Here is a 19,949-nt window from a genome sequence, read left to right on the forward strand (position 1 = left end):
CTCCTGTTGGGTTTCTGGGATCTTGATTATAATATGTCTAGGTGTAGATTTTTTTTTATTGTAGCTAGTTGGGGTCCTATGTGCCTCAGTTATCTGAATGTCAAATTCTTCCCCTCTGTTTGGGAAGTTTTCTGTCATTAATTCTGCAAACAGCTTTTTAAAGTCATTTGTATTTTCTCCTGCTACTTCATGTATTCCTATCAGTCTTATGTTATTCTTCTTTGCATCAATCTAGGAGTTGTTGGATCAATTTCTCATGATCTCTTACTGTTTTTAAGAGACCTCTCTTTTCATGGTCACTGACTGCAATCTTATCTTCTATATCTGAGAGCCTATCTTCGCATTCTTTTATTCTGTTGCGTACACTTTCAATAGAGTGTTTAATCTCCTGGATATCTGTTTGAATCTGTTTTATGGATTCCATTTCTTTCCTATGTTGGGTGTTTATTTTTTCCATTTCTTTCTTATGCTGGGCCTTCATGGCTTCTATCATGGTCTTGAGCTCATCTATTTTTTTGTCAGTTTTTCCCCTAGAGTCTCAAATCATGACTTCCATTTTGTTCACTATCTCTATGGTTATCTGGGAAATTATTTCTGTTTTGAATTTTTCTAGAGCTGGATTGATCTGTTTTGTTACTTCCTGTGCTTTGAGTTCAGGGTGTCCTGGTGGTTCACTATTGGCCTTTTCATCCTCATTTGCCCTACTGTTTGCCATTGGTGAACTGGAAGTCTGTCCTTGTGTCTTGCTTAAGTGTTTTCTCATTTTAATTTTTGTTGTCAGACTGTCCTTGGATTAATCTCTGGATTATCACCCAAATCTTCCTGATATAGTTGCGCCTTAGCTTCTGTGTCTGTAATGACCCACAGACATTCTCATCTTCATAACATCAGAGAAAACGGCTCATCAAATCAACCGCAATGCATTATCCCAACTGATATAATCAGCAACACATTAAGATCAAGCACAACTTTGACACTGACCACCAGTGGTAGTCACTAGTCTATCACCCTTAAATCATTTGAATTAAATTGAAATCAAGAAGCAGTCCAGAACATGTCTGCAGTGAACAAAATTTCAATATAGTGTATTTACCATTTAATGGCTCAGAGAAAGCAAGGATGCAAGACCCCTGATCTCAGTTAGCTGATGGCTGAACCCCATGACGTTGACTGATCTCGGGCTGCAAGGCCCAGATTGAGTCCCCCAACCTTCTGAATGGTTGAACTGCACAACGCTCGATTACGGGTTTCCCAGACCCTTTCTTTAAAGATGTTCAAAGTTGGGAACTCAGAAAAATACCCTTGATGACCACCTCTGCCTCTGCAGAGTGGGTCCAAAGACTGGCACAGTCAGGAGGTCTGAGAGTGCGGGGGGGGAGCTTATGGGGGTTCAGGGGCACCGCTGTGCTACCTTCCGGCACTGGAGCGATGGCATCTGGGTCGGGAGCAGGCGTGGTTCTCCTTCCTGCAGTGGATGGGGGCCCAGGCTCCCTCCCGGTGCTTGAGTGATGGCGGCTGGGTCGGGAGCACAGGATCTTGTGCCTTTGAGGCAGGTGCAGTACCATACTACTGAGCTAAATCCCTGGCCCTTGAACAGAACATCTTAATACATCAGGTAGGAACATTGTGCAGCTCAGTTACTTGGCTTGAACAGAAAATTTTATGGCAATAACATCTGGGGTAGGGGGCTTGGCAATAGACAGGCCTGCCCTGTTGAGCATCATTTCCTTATCAGTTGTATACCCAGGAGTGGAATTGCTGAGTGAGATGGAAACACCAAGTTTACCTATTTGAAAAACTGTAAAGTTATTTTTCAGAGGGGTTGCACCATCTTCCATTTCCTCTAGCAGTGTGTAAGTGTTCCGATGTCTCCCTAGCCTTACCAACATTTGCTATTTAATGTCTTTTATTTATTTATTTATTTCCTTTTTTTTTCCTGTCTTTTCTGTTATAGCCACCCATCTGAATGGGTGTGAAGTGGTGTCCCATTGTGATTCTGTATTATCTCTTAGAATTACATGTCAATCTCAGGACAAAAAGTTAAAAACACACTTTTTTTTTTTTTTTTTTTTTTTTTTTTTTTTTTGGTACTAGGGCTTGTACACAGGATCTTGGGCTTGCAAGGCAGACAGTGGCACCACTGAGCTAAATCCCTGGCCAAAAACACACATATTAATATGGGCCATGTGCTTATCTACAACTTGTTTTTTTCTTAGAATATTTGGCAATCTCTCCCCATCAGAATGTGCCATAATTTGATTATTTTTGTTGTTGTTGTTTGAGACAGGGTCTTGCTATGTAGTACAGGCTGGCCTTGAACTCACTATGTGACTCAGATAGGCCTTGAGCTTGCAGCAATCCTCCTGCCTCAGCCTCCTGGTGCTGAGAGTACAGATGTGTGTGACCACGCTTGGCTTAGTTTGGATCTTAAGTGTTCTGCAGAGGTCCTTGTTGTAAAGATGTGATCCCTACTTCTGGGGGTGGGGGTGGGGTGGACCCTTTAAGAGGTGGGGTCTATTTGGTAAGACCCTGACACCTTCCTCTCTCTTTTGCTCTCTGGACATAAGGTAAGTAATTTTGCTGACACAGCCTCCATCCATGGGAAGCTTCCTCCACCCTAGAACTGAAAGCAATGGGTCTCTCTGGTCATAGCTTGAAAATTTTACAACTTTGATTCAAGATAAAATCTTTCTCAACTTTTTTATCAGGACTTGTTACAGTTGCAGAAAGCCAGTCAACATAGCATGTATAGGTCTACATTATTCCTTTTAATGACAACATAATGCTCCATTGCATGGATATATTATAATGTGCTTAAACATTTCCCTACTGGTAGAGATTTGGGTTTCTGGAGTTCTTCAGTACAATTGTTTTAACTCACAGAACTTTTCATTCAGTATTTAATTCATGAGTTTTCTGTAAGGACTTTGTTTTTCCTTCTTCATTCCTTCCCTCAGTCCCTGCTCTGAACTTTTCTTTCCAGACTTCTCTATGCATTTGGCTGGTACTCTGTGCATGATGAGGTCACACTGTGCAAAAGTTTGGCTCAGTTCTGATATTTGTTAATTTTTTATCTAGTTGATCTCTCTATTTGTAACAGTGGAGTATTGAGGTCCCCATTACAATTAAATTAGTGCTTATTTGATTTTTTATGTCATTAATATTTGTTTTATATTTTTGGGTGCACTGATTTTCAGTTTATTTATATTTATGATTGCTTTATATAACTTCCTTTTGGATTGTTCCCTTTACAAGGATGTAGTGACCTTACTTGCCTCTGGAATCAGACTTGTCTTAAAATCCACTTTATCTGCAAATAGCATAGTTATCCCTGCTTTTTTTGAGTTCCTGTCTCATGGAGTATTGTTTTTCATCCTCTGACTTTCAGTCTATGAATTTCATTTTGAATTAAATGTGTTTATTGTATGCAGTATATTGTTGGATCTTGCTTCTTGATCCACTCTGCCAGTCTGTTTCATTTGACTGGTAAATTGAGACCATTTACATGATGGTTATAACTAATATGTATTGACTTATTCTTGTTATTTTCCTGTTTTTGGTTCCTTTTTTTTTTTTTAATTGTATCAGGGATTGAACTTGTATCCTTGCACTTGAAAGGCAGGTGGTGGAACCACTGGGCTAAAGCCCTGGTCTCATTGGTTCCTTTTTATCCCCCTTCTGTTTAATTCCTTGCATTGCCTGGTAGTTTCATTCTGTTGGGATTCATGGACTTGTGGTCGTTGTTAACTTTTTTCTATAATATATTTCAGAACATTTTGGAGTGTTGATGTGGTAGTCATGAATTTCTTCAGGCATTCTTTGTCAGTATTTCTCCATCAGTTTTGAAAAATAGTTTTGGAGGGTTCATTAGGCTGGGAGGTTATTTTCTTTTAGGACTTGAAATTCCTCTCTCCAAGCTTTCCTTGACTTGAGGGTTTGTGTTGAGAGTTCTGCTGTGATCCTGATGAGCTTTCCTTTATATGTGATTTGTTTCTTTTCTCTAAGAGCTTTTTTTTTTCTTTTTTTGGTTTTTGAGAGAGGGTCTCACTATGTAGTTGAGACTGACCTGGAACTCACTATGTAGCCCAGGCTGGTCTCAAACTCACAGCGATCCTCCTGCCTCAGCCTCCTAAGTGCTGGGATTACAGGCGTGCGCCACCACACCCGGCGGGTAAGAGCTTTTAATATTCTATTCTTGGGTTGGATTTCTGGAATCTTGACTATTATATGCCTTGGTGTAGGTTATTTTTAAAATCATACCTAATCCTACATGCCTCACTTATCTGTATGTCTAATTCTTTTTCCATATTTGGGGAATTTTCTGCCATTACTTCTGTGAACAATTTTTTTCTGTCATTTGTGCTATCTCCTGTTTTTTCATCGACTCCAGTCAATCTTATGTATTCTTCTCTACATCAGCTAGCAGCTACTGGATTGATTTCTTGTGGTCCCTTGCTATTTTAAAGAAACTCTTCTTCCCATAATTGCTAGCCTGTCTTCTGTACCTCATATTCTGTTTTCACATTAGCTCATTCTGCTGCTTATACTTTCAATGGATGTTTTTAATCTCCTGGATATCTGTTTGAATGTGTTTCATGGATTCCATTTCTTTCCTGTGCTGGGCATTCATGGTTTCCATTGTTTTCCTAAGCTCTTCTATTTTTTATCTGTACCTGATCTAGAGTCACTAACCATGTTTTCAATTATGGTTACCATCTCTGTAGTTATCTAAGAGATTATTTCTGATTTGATTTTTTTCTAGAGCTTCATTCATCTGCTGTGTTATTTCTGCTGTTACCACTTCAGAAAGTCCAAGTGGATGGGTTTCAAATTGTTCCACCTCATTACCCCCTGGGTTTGTCTTTGGTGAGCTGGAAGTTTGGGGTTGTATTATGCTTAAGTGTCTTTTCCTTTTATTTTATTGTTTTATTTTTTGTTTAACTCCTGGGTTAATGGTTATAAATTGTGTATGGCAAGTAGCTTTATTGCTAGTAATTATAACCCTTAGGAAATGACTGTTTCTCACAGTTGTCTTTTTGGTACAGCTGGCTTTTGGGTTTTAGGTCTGTTGCAAGATCCTACCTCTTCAATTTATTGGGGATTAGAAGTGATTGCCTATTTGCCCCTGGTTCTTTGGCACTGGCCTGCAGTATTGTTTACAACCCGTAGGCAATCTCAGTCTTGGCATACCAGGAAGCACAACTGATTAGAACAATTATATCACCTTGGCTAAAGTATTACAGTAGGCAATAACACTAACATCAGACATAGCCTAGAAAATGACAAACTGTGATAACTATTAATTTGCCACCTTTACTGTATGAACTATATTTGTGGTTATATAACAAAATCTAGAACAAATCAGAAAATTGAATACAGTAAATATTCACTCAGTATGGCAATTTTACCCACAGAGTATAAAGTTTAAAAAGGATTATAGGGGATAGATAAATAGAAGAAGAGGAAGAGATAGGAAGCAAGGCTGGAGGATAAAGGAAGATTATACCAACTTTGGGAAGTTGGTGAAGAAGACAGAAGGGAAAGAGAGAAAGAAGAAATAAAAACAAGAACAGAACAGAACAAGAACAAAAATTCTAGAAACAATGTTCACACTTAGATAAAGACAAGAACAAACAATTGAGAAAAACAACAAAACAAAACAAAAACAAGAAAAGAAAAAGATCCACTTCAAGGCATATCTCTGCTGTCAGTGGTAGATAAATTGGGCAGACATATCCCAGATCTTTCTACAAGCCAGCTGTAGATTTATGGTGGGATGTGGATAATTCCAGTGAGCCTGTACCTTTATTTCTGATGCTTAGGCTGGAAGCAAGTTTCTGGCTGTGAGGCTGGACCTGGATTTGTTGAGCCTGTAACAGTCTGTGTACCTCCTGCCAGTTTAAACTTGGTTCCCTGCCAGTTTGAACTCAGCTCCATGACCTTCTGCCAACTTGATTCCCCCAACCTCACCATGACATGGGGAGCCACTACATGAAGCTTGTCTGAAACTTCTCTGAGTTCTGAGCTCTGTTGGCCCCTGTTCAAGATAGCTATGGTTTAATCACTCCTGAGGTATGTTGAACCCAAATAACTCATCAGCCACTGCAGCCTGCTGTGTCCACTATTCTGTTTTGCTGATATGTTTCTCTGTGGCAGCTTTTGGGGTCATCAGTAGTCACCATGCATCTGCACACTTGAGCCTCCCCTCCCATGTAGTGAGTCAGGGCTCTTTATTCTTTGTTGAAGTCTCTCTTCTTGATCTTCATGTTGGCCTCAATTCTCACTTCAGATCCTTTCTGGGCCCTGGGGACCCACTTGCTTCCTTTTCTTCAACAGAGGTCACATATGGGACTGCCTACACACACCAGCTTCTCTTACAGAATCAAGGCCTCTGGTTCTAAATTCTCCAGGATGCCCAGCACAGAGCATCCCTGTGGGATAAATTTTTTAAATGTGTGCACAGAAAGCATCAAATGGCTGCTCATCCAGGGGCCTAAGTGTCTAGGAAAGTGAGAAGCTTCACCCATTGGGAGTGCAGAAAAGTACCCTCCTAGAGGCTACATTGTGGTAGAATGGAAAGTGCTTTGTGAGCAGCAGGAGGAGAAATTTGGAAAGGAAGAGAGAAGAAAAGTCACATGGAGGTATAGCCTTGGAGACTAAAGCCAGCAGAGGCTTTTCTTTCGCTGCTGCCCAGGGTGAGGAAGGTTGCTAAGTAAAAAGGTAAACAAGGGAACAGAACAATCCATCTGTCTCTGCTGGGTCTTTTGCTAAATACAGCTCCTAAATGGTAAATTCAGAAGTCCTTTCCTTTCTTTTTGGTGGGGTGCCGGGGATTGAACTCAGGACCTTGTGCTTGCAAGGCAGGCAGCAACACCACTGAGCTAAATCCACAGTCCTATGGAAGCGCTTTGCTTGCTAAAAAGATGTTTAGAACAGCTTCCTCAAACACTTAGTAGCTCTTCCTTTCTCCTGGGGTAGAATGAAAATCCCTCTGGATAAAGGTTAGAGAATAGCTTTACTGTGTCCATGGGAACTTCTCCCTCTGGAAATAATGCCTCTCCCCATTTATATGAGTATTTTCAGTGTGGGTCTCTTTGGGAAAAAAGTCAAGTACAATTTGGGTAAGTATAGTCTTTCTAATTATCACCTTATATTTGGTAAAGTTTTTTTCCATAGGAAAGGAAAAAGTAAATAAGTTATAGAGCTCAAAGCCAGAGAAAGCCCCCCAGAAGAGAGTTCTAACTTACCTAAAAAAAAGTTCCATGAATATCACTGTTTTTTTAAATATAGTGTACATAGTAATACAGAATAATTAGATTTACTTTGGTATATTGATATATGCATATACCCTATTCTGATACTTTCATCCCCATTCCTCCCACCCAATTCTCTTCCTCACCTCCAAAAATGCATTTTATCATTAAGTTTTTTTGTTTATATATGTTTTTATAGTATGTTTTACAATGATTATGTCTTACTTTTGTAATAAGAAACAAAGCTATCCACCCATTTAAATTATAAGAATTACCGATTGGTTAAGGTTATAAGGAAAAAACGCTGAGTGTTAAGACAACCTTTCTCAGGCTGCGGAGGCTTATAGGATAAGAGATTGATTGCATTTGTTTTCGTTTTTCTTTTTTTGGTACCAGGGATTGATCAGGTCTTTGAGCTTGCAAGGCAGGCGGTGGAACCACTGAGCTAAATCCCCGGCCCGTGTACATTTGTTTTCTATGCTGTATAAAAAATTACTACAGATTTAGTGGTTTAAAACAACACCCATTTGTTAGCTTGCACACTTCAGGTCAGGAGTCCATTTGTGGTGCACACTTGACCTCATGTAAGGCTGCAATCATGGGGCTGGCTAGGACTTGGTTCCATCTGCAGGTCTGACTAGCACTGAATTTGCTTCTAGACCCACTAAAGTTGTTGGCAGAATTCAACTCCTTTCTTCTGTAAGACCAAGGGTCTCGCTTTGTTGATTGTTGCCTGAACACTGCTTTTAGTTCTAGAGACTTCTCACACTTTCTTGCCACATAGACTTCTCCTAGATCCTTTTATAAAATGGGAGTGTGATTCCTTGAAGCCAGAGAGGGAGAAAGAAATCTAGCAAGATGGAGTCTTATAAAACATAACCTATAATGGAACAATTAGCAATGTGAAATAGGAAGAAAAGGACCAAAGGTGTAGGGACAGTGAGAAGGATAGGGAAAGGGAAAAGGAAAAAAATATGAGAAAAAATAAAAATGGAATTAAAGTGTTTGAAGGTGGGGAAGGGAGGAGGGGGTGAAGATGGCATATAAAGCTACAAGATCCCAGTAATGAATGTAACTGTACTGTCTACCTAGATTGTACCAATAAATTCAATTTAAATAAAAAAAAACATAACCTAGTCACATACTTTGGCATATTCTGTTAGAAGTACTCACAGGACCCACCCACACAGAAGGGGAAGGGATTACACAAGGATCTGAGTACCAAGGAATAGAGATTCTGGGACCAACTCAGGCTCTGGCCCCTACAAAGAACTTAAAACTTCTTATGGGATTTATATTCACTTGTCAGTAGCATTCTAGTACATTCCAGTGGCTGTCCTACTGCCAGCATTGATGATTCTACATTTGAAAGTGATGTTCTGGGCCAGGGATTTATCTCAGTGGTTCTACCGCAGCGCAGGGACCCAAGTTCAATCCCTGGTACCAAAAAAAAAAAAAAAAAAAAAAAAAAAAAAAAAAAAGAAAAAAAAGAAAGTGATGTTCTGGAGAGTTAATACTGCTTGAGCAGCTTTGGCCAAGGATGGATGGGAACTGGAGGTTCCCTAGATTCCTTGCTCCTTGAGCACAAAAGCTCAGGCTTGTTCTGCACCGTCCTACAGAGGCTCCAGCGAGACCAAGGTAGGTTGCAGTTAAAGTGTAGCAGAAGCTTGTTTAATGACTTTTATTGCTTGTGTTTAGCAAGGTGCAATGCTAGGCCTGAGAGCACTAGGATTAAGGGTGTGAGTGCTACTTGCCCTAAGTAATCTGAATAAAATAATAGGGGCAGGAAGATGCTGTTACGGTTCCTTATTGCTTTTGCTGTCTTCCACTGCCATGAACTGTTGCCCATTTGTAACCTTGCCTTGGAGCCAGCCAATTATGAACTGAAACCTCTATGAATTATAAGCTAAATAAAACTTTTGCCCTTTAACTTTGGGTGTCGGGTATTTTGTCTCAGCAATGGGAGAAAAATAGCTAGGACAATGATGTTCCTTTTCTTCTCTTCCTTCCCTTTCTTGTCTCACTTCCCATCTTCTAGGCTTCCTGGGATCAACTCTAAAAACAAGTTGAATCATAGAGGGAGAAAGTTAAGTGGTTGCTGGAGGTTGGCAGAGAAAGGAATGAGGCAGGATAGCTTCAGTTTTACAAGATGTAAAGAAGCTAGGAGCTAGTTGTTGGTGATGGCAGCTCAGCATTGTGAATACATTTATTATCATTGAATGGTACACTTAAACATAGTTAGGATGGTAAATTATAGGGCAGGGGATTTAGCTCAGTGGTTCTGCTGCCTGCCTTGCATGTACAAGGTCCCGAGTTCGATCCCCAGTACCAAGAAGGACAAAAAAACAAAAACAAAAATAACTTTGGGAGAAATACTGAATTGTACTCAAATCCTGCCTTAAACAAATCTTTTTTTTTATTGAGTTCATTGGTAAATTTTAGGTATACAGTACAGTTATATTCATTATTGGGATCTTGTACATTTACATGACAGGTGGTCTTGGTTCTCATTTTTTTTCCCCTTGTCCATGCCCTCCCTTCACCCACTCCTCCCCTCCCCATTTACAAACACTTTATTTCCATTTTTTCAGTTTCTCATATTTTTTCCCTTATTACCTTTCCCCTGCCCTTCCCACTTTCCCTACACCTTTAGCCCTTTTCTTCCCAATTCACAATGTCAGTTATCTCATTAGGATCTTATATACTATTACAGTTTATTCACACTGGAGAAACTATTCAGTATTTACACATGTGTGACTTATTTAATTCACTTAGGAGTATATCCTCAGTATGTATCCATTTTCCTATGAATGAATTTAATTTCTCATTCTTTATGGCTGAGTAGTATTCCATTTTATAGAAAAACCACATTGTCTTTATCCAATCTCCAACTGATGGGCAAATGGGCTGTTTCCAAGTTTTAGCTATTACAAACTGTGCTGCTATAAACATGGGTGTACATATATCACTCTGGTATGATTCTTTTAATTCTTTTGGAAAGATACCGAGAAGAGGGATGGCTGGGTCAAATGGAACCTGTAGTCCCAGCTCTTTGAGGTATCTCTATATTGATTTCCACAGTGGTTGCACCACTCTGCTCTCCCACCAACAATGGAGAAGACTTCCTTTCTCCCCACAGTCCTGCCAACATTTGTTATTGGTTGATTTCTTGATAGCAGCCATTCTTTGTGGGGTGAGGTGTGCCTTAAAATCTAATTCTGGGAAACCTAACCCAAGACAGTAGGAGTCAATAATTTTGAATAGCAAAATAGAAAAAATACTTACAGCTAAATTTGGGATTATTTATACCTTAAGGTCTAACTGAAAGGAATCTGAAATCATCAAGTAGTAGGAATTAGAGAAAGAGTGTAACATGCCTGAGGGTGGAAAAAAGAAAAAAAATCAGGCATGAGCTTCAGCAGGTTCATCAAATGCTGCTAAGGTGGGAATGCTTCCAAATCCTGATTCCTCACAGTGTACTAAAGCAGGTTGTTGCACCCTAAACTTCTGGCCTTGAGCATGAAAATTTGTCTGCATTACAGAGGAAGGCACAGAAAAGTTAGCTAGTCCCTTCACTGATTAGTAAACTAGCAGTGACCGTAGTTTGGGGCTGTCTGGCACCCATTGCAACTTTCTCATTAATCATATCCTGATTTTTCTTAAATATCTAAAAGGTAGTTAAAAATCCATAAGCCCAAAACAAATCCCATGATTCTCCTTGTGAAACTTAGGTATTCCATAGCTAAGATGACATCATCGCTGCCCATTTTTGCAAGTAGAACACAGAGGTCAGCTTTCCTCTCCACCACTGAGTCCTGTGATTTTTACCTCCTCAGTTCCTTTTGAGTTTGTTTCTCTCTGTAGCCACTCCTACAACCACCCTGGTCCAAGTCTCTGACATTTGTGGACTTCCAAAATAGTCTCCTAATAACTTTATTTTTTTATTATTATTTTTTGTACTGGGGATTGAACTCGGGTCCTTGCACTTGCAAGATGGGGCAGAACCACTGAGCCAAATCCCCAGCACCTCCTAATAATTTTAGATATTCCACTTGACTGCATGCAGGGACTCCCAGCTAGCTGGTAAATCATTATTTCTGAGTGTGTCTGTGAGTGTGTCTTGAATTACTGGACTAAGGAAGCCCCTCTCTCAGTATGGGAAGGCACATTCAATCCACTGAGGGCCCAGAACAAAAAGGCAGAGAAAAGGTAAATTCACTTCTCTCCCAGAGTAGGATACCCTTCTTCTGCTCTTAAACATTAGAACTCTGGCCTGTGGACTCCAGTACTGCACCCACAGCCATCGAGTTTCTTGGGTTTTGGTCTTGGGTTGAGAGCTGTAACATTGACTCCTGGTGCTTAGGCCTTTGGATTTGGACTGAGTTGCACCACTAGACACCCTTGTCTCCAGCTTGCAAACAGCATATCATGACTTCTCTATCTCCATACTCACAGGGCTGATTCTCCTCATAACCCCTCTACTCCTCTGATTGTTACTCTGAAGAATCTTGGTGAATATACGCTGGTGAGGTTTGATCCCTGGTACCAAAAAAAAAAAAATTGGGCCGGGGATTTAGTTCAGTGGTTCTGCTGCCTGGATCGCAAGTGCAAGGACTGGAGTTCGATCCCCAGTACCAAAAAAAAAAGAATAAAACACTAAGCACTGATGTAGTCATGATCTAGAATTAACAATGTTAATAAAAGGTAACTTTCTGGCATATTTAATAGTTTCCTTTCTTTTTTTGGTGGTGGTATGGGGGGTTGCACCCAGGGCCTTTGCATTGAGCTACATCTCCAGCCTCTTTATAAATTTTTTTGAAACAGTCTCTAGATCACTAGATTGCCCAGGCTGGGCTGGAATATGGGGTCCTGGTGCCTCACCTCCCAGAGTGCTGGGATTATGGGCATATGCTACCATACCCATATATGGTTAAAATCTTTTTGAAGCGCTGGGCATGATAGCACATACCTATTATCCTAGCACTTGGGAGGTGAAAGCAAGAGGACTGTGAGCTTGAGATCAGCCTGGGCTATACAATGAGTTCAAGGCTGGTCTGGAATACATAGTGAGACCCTGTTTCAAAACAAACCAATCCCATAAAATCAGTTGTATGTGCTGGTCCTGGAAGTACTGGTTGTGCTTGGTACTGTGTCTGGGCTACTGACCCAGGTGTGTTTGGTGAAGAAGCTAAAGTGTCACTGAGCTGTCACCACTGCATTAATAATAATGTCACATGGTTATAAGGGCTTCTCAGTGTGCTTTCTTTACCACTTCTGTAGTGATTAGCAGATATGGCTAAATAAACTTCAGAATAGTTGCTTCTAGTATAGGATGGGATGTTAAAAGGAAAGTAGTCTCCTTAACAACTGTTAATATCAGCCAATCTGTGTACTCTAGATTGAGAACTATACTTTATCCATAGAACACTGTAACTCAGCATATTTTTCCAGGAATAAAGATTTGCTTTTTCTTTTTATTTTATTATTTATTTATTGATTTTTTGGTACTGGGGCTCGAACTCTGGTCCTTGCGCTTGCAAGGCAGGCAGCGGTACCCACTGAGCTGAATCCCTGGCCTGCAGATAGTTGTTTTTAAGAGGCAAGGGATTTCATGGTTTTATGTCATTAACACACTTGTCACCTCTAATTAGACCCAGTTGGGCTACAGTGGTGCTGCTTTGTGCCTATTCCAAGGTTGCCTCTGACCTGTGTGTATTACCTAAACTCTATGAAACGAGGACAAAAAAATCCTATCTTATGAGTAGCAGAGAGAATTCAGAAAAAGCACAAGTGCTACATACATCAGAGACATGATTAGCACTTTCTCAACTGAATTTGAAAACTGTAAAATGTATAACTCTGGGTCATGTCTGGAAAAGATGAATATAATGTGAAGAACAGCTCCAAGAGACCATACCAACCAAGAGACCACTGCACAGTCTGCTGGCCTGCAGTCATCTGGACACTGGTGAGCCCGGTTCAGATGAGAGCGGCATTGTGCTGATCCTACTAAGCAAGTCACAGTGAGATTCAGTGTTTGGGAGTGGCCTTAGAAGTCATCTATTGCATTGTCTTGGTGCAGAAAGGTTCCATCTCAGTTCCATACAGAACTGTTCATTCTGTTTTCCTTTACAGAGGATGTGGAGACCTTGGCCTCTGAGTGACAGTGGAGCACCAATGCTTTTAATGTAGGTGTTGTCCTCAGCCCTGGGTTCCTACTTACAGCCAAAGACACTGCTGTCAGAGGTGGAGGACATCTGCCTCCCCATAGTAACCAGGCTAGGAAAGCTGAATCTCTCTCTGCCCATATCTGAAGGGAACAATTCTGGCCACTTGTCCTCAGAGCCTGTCCACAGTCAAGGATTTGGACTCTCACTGTAGCAACCTTTGTAATGGGCAGAACAGCTGGGTTCTGTAATTCATCTCTTGCTCCACCTTCACCTATGAGTAATGTTAGGCTGAGTGAACATGACCAAAGAAAACATCCATTATTGAGGGACTGTGAGCTTGTTGGCCCTGTGCCCACAGGCATCTCATGGCCTCTCTAAAGAGGTGTGTTGCAAAGGATGAATGACATCTTGTTTCAAACAGTAGGACACTAAAGATAATGAGGGTTGGGGAGATACCCAAATGACATTTCTCTTGATTTTTTACCTAGAAAAACACAAATTTTAGTAGATTGAGTTCAAGCTGATACTTTCTTTACCTAAGCTTTTCTTTCAGTCTTTGTAAGCCATTTTCATAAGGTTTTAAGTAAGCCACCCAATGTGGGTAGAGCATTTTCTCCTGGGAACTACTCCCAGATGTCTGAAATATCATTCAAGAATGAGAAAGACAGGTTCCCAAAGCCAAGGGCTTCTTTGGGGCCCACAATTATACTTCTTTGTGTGCTACCTATCACACAAATTTGTGGATTTATTTCTAAACCCTAGTAGACTGTCAGGCATTAAAAATCTGTGAACTTGTAAGATATGATACTTACCCTTCCCTTTGTTATAAAATTATTGCCCTAGAGTGAAGGCAGCAGGTATCTAAAATGTTTACCAGAGTCCCTATCTTGTAATGTGTGCCCATTCTTAGATTTGGGCTTTGGCAGAGATACTAAACACACAGATGCCAATTAGGAAACTAAAATCCAGTCATTACTCAGAGACTAAATATTTCAACACACTGTCTCAAGCTATAATTAAAGGCAATGAGCTTTGTTATTGGGAGAACAAAACTACAGAGGCAGACAACTATTTTTGGAATTGTTCTTATCTCCAATATAACCTGCTCTACATTTTATCAACTTTTATATAATTTCCAACCTTACACATTAATAAAAACAAAATGTCACAAAATAATATTTGTGAAATGGCCCAGGGAAAGCATGGAGAAGAGTTAATGAGAGAGAGGATAGTTTTTTGTTTTTGTTTTTTTAATGGTACTGGGGATTGAACTCTGGCTCTTGCATTTGTGAGGCAGGCAGTGGAACCACGGAGCCAAATCCCCAGCCCTAGATTTGTTTTGAAAGAAGATTAGAAAAGATGAGCTGGGTGTGGTGGCACATACCTGTCATCCCAGCACTCAGGAGGCTGAGGCAGGAGGATTGCCATGAGTTCAAAGCCAGCCTGAACTACACAGTGAGACTCTGTTTTATATTTTTGTTTTTTCAAAGTAAAATAATTAAAATCCATAGCATTGCATCACATTTTAAAAGTTGGTACACTTTGGGCCAGGGATTTAGCTCAGTGGTGCCGCCATCTGCCTCATAAGTGCAAGGCCCCTAGTTTGATCCCTGGCACCAAAAAAAAAAAAAAAAAAAAAAAAAGTGGTACAGTTCTAAACTTCTAAACTTACTCTTCATATTTTTTGTAACTTCTAACTCCAATTGTGGTAGCAAGAATATGTTCAAGGCCTTTTCAACATTGTGCACCAATTGGTGTGGCCTGTGGTGTAGTGGTGGTGGTTTCTGTTTCTGTACAGCTCTCTCCTCCTGCTACCCCTTCCCAGCAGACCTGGAGTTGTCCTCCATGGCTCTGCTGCAGCTGCCCAGCTCTGGGGAGACAAGAATTCATCCTGTAATGTTTTTGATGCCTGGTATGCCAGTGCTTCTCCCACATGTTTGAAAGACATATTGGCCAACCTACCTCAAGTGTTCAACAGGCCAGAATTAAGGCCTTCAGACTATAAAATTGTGGTGGGCCAAATCATGGTGGATGTGATGCATGGTGGCATGAGAGGCACGAGAGGACTGACCTATGAAACATCAGTTCTTGATCCTGATGAGGGCATCCACTTCCAAGGCCACAGTGTCCCTGAATGCTATAAAGTGCTGCCCAAGGCTAAGGGTGGAGAAGAACCCCTGCCTAAAGGCTTATTCTGGCTGCTGGTAGCTAGACAGATCCCAACACAAGGACAGGTACCTTGGCTTTCAAAAGAGTAGGGAAAGAGAGCAACTATGCCTTCTCATGTGGTCACCATGCTGGAAAACTTTCCTACCAGTCTACACTTAAGTGCAGCTATTACAGCCCTCAACAGTGAAAGTAACTTTGCCTAGGCATATGCAGAGGATATTAATTGACCCAAGTACTATGAGTTGATTATGAAGACTGTATGTATCTGATTTCCATAGTTGCCTTGTGTTTCAGCAGAGATCTACCAGAATCTTTACCATGAGGGCATCAGTATTGGGACCACTGACTCTGAGCTGGGCTGATCCCATAGTTTCACCAACATGTTGGCTATACTGATGCTCAGTTCAAAGAACTCATGCTCTTATATCTCACCATCTACAGTGACCATGAGGGTGGCAATATAAGTCCCCATACCAGCCACTTGGTGGGCAGTGCCCTTTCAGAATTTTACCTATCATTGCAGCAGCCATGAGTGGGCTGGCTATACAAGAACTGGCAAAACAAGAAGTGCTTGTCTGGCTAACACAACTACAAAAGGAAGCTGGCAAAGATGTGTCAGATGAGAAGTTGCAAGACTACGTCTGGAGCACATTCAACTCAGGATGGGTTGTTCCAGGCTATAGAGATGCAGTACTAAGGGAGACTAATCCAAGATATTCCTGTCAGCCAGAGTTTGCTGTGAAACACATGCCTAATGACCCCATGTTTAAATTGGTCACTCAACTGTATAAGATTGTGCTCAATATTCTCCTAGAACACGGCAAGGCCAAGAATCCTTGGCCCAATATAGATACTCACAGTGGAGTGCTGCTTCACTATGTCATGACAGAGATGAATTATTACACAGTCCTGGGTGGAGTGTCATGGGCACTGGATGTGCTAGCACAACTCTGGAGCTGAGCCTTAGACTTTCTTCTAGAAAGACCTAAATCTATGAGCATGGATGGTTTAATGAAGTTTGTAGACTCTAAGTCAGGGTGAAATTGGAGACTGGAGGGAAACTGACTACCAGAAGATAAAGAAGTTTAACAACAAAAAAGAGTATACTTCTGTTTCAGAAAGCCTTTGAAGACAAGATTAAATTGTACCTGAGGCACTGAAAATACATTTGAAATTAAAATATAAGTTAAGACTCCCTCCCACTGCCTGTTATGAATTGCCCATTGGCCACAGGCTGACCAGGACTGCAAGTGATATGGTTTAAGTTTGGCTCCCACCATCTCTGGAGTAAGAATCTGGCTGCTCTTTCTCTGGGTCATAGCAGGTTATAGATAATCCACAGTTGCTCTGGAGCTTTTGCTTCTACTCTGCTCAGCCCTTTAGGCCAAGAACCCAAGACCTTGTCACTCTTGTTTCCACAGAGATCATTTTGGATCATCAGCTGTACCAAGCCCTCTCTCATGCACATAGATGCCTCCTAGTAAGACCTATCGGCAGCTGAACATGGTTTGGCAGTTTTTTCTTACACTACCAGGTAACCATGAAGGCATGGCATTTGTTTTGACTGGCACCTAGTGTTTTATTTGATTTTTCCTCTTTAAAAATATGCTGTTAAAGTGTTCTCTTTCCACTACTCTAATACCTCCTCCTAATACCTGTTTTGCCTTAAGGTGAGGATACTCTGGACCTATTCCTCTGAGTCCCTAATAAAGACCTCTTTAAATAGGGCTGTCTGATATGGGGTCTTCCCCAGTAACTACGATTTAACAGCACTTAATGTGAATTAAGCTTTTTACTTTCGCAGAACTCAAGCCAACACCATCTGACCTTTCTCCTGTTAATAAGCTGCAAGCATAGAACAGGGGATCAGGAATGACCAGACCTTTCATGGTCTGGTCCCAGGAGCACAAGCATTACCTTTTGAGCAAAGTAATGATACAAGATTATATATGGTCTCCTTTGAATATTAGGCCCATGGGCTGGACACATTCAACCTCCCTTATCTCCTGCCACAGAAAATTCTCCCTTATTTATCAATGTCTTTTTCCTACCCCTTCCCCAAGAGTTCACTATACAGTGTATGTTTTTGAAGCCTCATTTACATAGGTTTTCAGTGACTCAGAATGCTCTACTGCTTTTTCTTTGAGAAAGGATTGCGATACACCTCTGCTGTGCCCGCTCCTTCCCTTGATACTCCTGCCTACATTTGTGTGGATCCCCAAACCTGAGGGCCACACTGTTGAGATGAACACACTGTAAACCCCTGGGTAACTATCAAGTCATTATGCAGACTTAGGGTGGTTCTGCATAAAATTAAAAAAGTTTTTATTTAAAAAGAATATAAAGTACATGTGTAGTATAAGTATATCTTCAGCATGCACTGATGAAATTCATTATAAGCATCCAGGTTTTTCTTACTTTGAAAGGTGATAGGTAAAAGCTATGTGTGGTGGTACATGCCTGTAATCCCAGCACTCTAGAGGCTGAGAAAGGCCAGCCTGGGCTACACAGTGAGACTCTGTCTCAGCCCACCTCTCCAAATGACAGGTCAAATGTTACAGAACACACACTCGCACACATGGAGTTGTCCTTTAATAACTATAGAGCATTGGTGGCACTATTCATTAAGACACCAAGGTCTGCACACGAGCAAGTCCCTATGTAAAATGGTGTGGCATTTACGCATAATCTATACCACCTATAATCTATACTTAAATCATCTCTACATTACTTATAATGCCTAATACAAGGTAAATCCTCAAATGTTATGCTGTATTGTGTATGACAAGAGAAAAAGCCTGTGTGCAACCGGTACAGATACAATTTTTTTTTCTGAGTTTTGTTTTGTGTGTGTGTGTGTGTGTGTGTGTGTGTGTGGTACCAAGGATCAAACTCAGGACCTTGCACTAGTAAGACAGGCACAAGGCACAGTGCCACTGAACTAAATCCCTGGCCCTTTCTGAGTATTTTTGATCCATAGTTGGTTGAATCTTTGAATGCAAAATTCATGAGTATGAAAAGCCAACTAACTGTAAAATCAGAAAAAAACTGACTTTTGGAGAGACTTAAGTTAAAAAAAAATTTCCCAGGACCTAAACATTTGGTTAACAATCTTATGATTTCATTTGTCTGTTGTTTGGCTGCTTTGACATCATTAAGCACTTTTTGGGGGGTGGCTACTAGTGATTGAACCCAAAGCCTCCTGCATGCTAGGTAAGCATTGATCCTGAGCTAGATCCCCAGCACCACGTTTTCTTTTCTAATTCTGAGACAAGACCTGATAAAGTTGCCCGACCGGGCCCCGAAAGTGCCATCCTTCTGCCTTAGCCTCCGGAGTAGGTGGGATTATAGACTTGCCTCACCATGCTCTGCCATTTAAGTACATCCTCTTTTTTTTTTTTTTTTGAGACAAAGTCTTGCTATGTAGTTCAGGTTGGTCTTGAACTCACTGTGTCGTCCAGGCCTTGACCTTGTGATGATCCTCCTGCTCCAGCCTTCCAAGGTCTGGGATTTCAGGTGTATACCCCATGTCTGCTTAAGCACATTTTTTTTCTTTTTAAATTCTTCATGGATCCATCAGAAATGTTTTCAATCCATTTAACTCCAAATATAGACGATCAGATTTGACCTGGCATTATTTCCTACATGTTTAGAATAGCTTTTCACTCACAATTCAAGGTGACAATGGCATCAAAAAACATCCACAGGAAAAGACTGGCACAAAACAAAATAAAATGATAATAATTGTTGCATCAGAGTAGTTATTTTTCTTCTCTGTATTTTTCAAATACCCTATGATATGGATATATAATTTTACAATAAAGAGTGTAAGCAGAAAAAATTCAAGGTTACAAAATACAGTTTGTATTGGGAATTGAACTCAGGACCTTGCACTTGCCAGTCAGGCACTGTGCTGCTGAGCTAAATCCCTTGCCGAAAATAGTTGGTTTTATAAAATGATTCTGCAATGTGCAGAAAGGAAACATTAAGATCAGAAGAGGCCTGGCAGCACATTCTTTTTTGGGGAGGGTACTGGATATTGAATTCAGGTCCTTGTGCTTGTGAAGCAGGCATTGAAACCACCGAGCTAAATCCCTGGCCTCAACAGCACATTCTTCATGGATTGAAAAAAATGTGTTGCTAAGTGTGGTGGCATATGTCTGTACTCCTAGCATTCCGGGAGGCTGAGGCAGGAGAACAAGAAGTTTGAGCCCAGCCTGAAAAATTCAGCAATTTAGTGAGACCCTGTCTCAAAATTAAAAATAGGGCTGGGGATGTAGCTCATTGCAAAGGCCTCACTTTTCAATACCACACACACACACACACACACACACACACACACACACACACACACACA

The 19,949-nt window shown here is 40.8% G+C and overlaps 1 pseudogene; it reads left to right on the forward strand.

Moving 5' to 3' along the window:
• Positions 1-13,119: 13,119 nt before the first annotated feature.
• Positions 13,120-16,633, forward strand: LOC104854628 (annotated as a pseudogene).
• Positions 16,634-19,949: the final 3,316 nt, after the last annotated feature.

This window comes from Fukomys damarensis, unplaced genomic scaffold (genome assembly GCF_012274545.1).
Source record: "Fukomys damarensis isolate Sample0158 unplaced genomic scaffold, DMR_v1.0_HiC HiC_scaffold_11, whole genome shotgun sequence".
Lineage (NCBI taxonomy): Eukaryota > Metazoa > Chordata > Mammalia > Rodentia > Bathyergidae > Fukomys > Fukomys damarensis.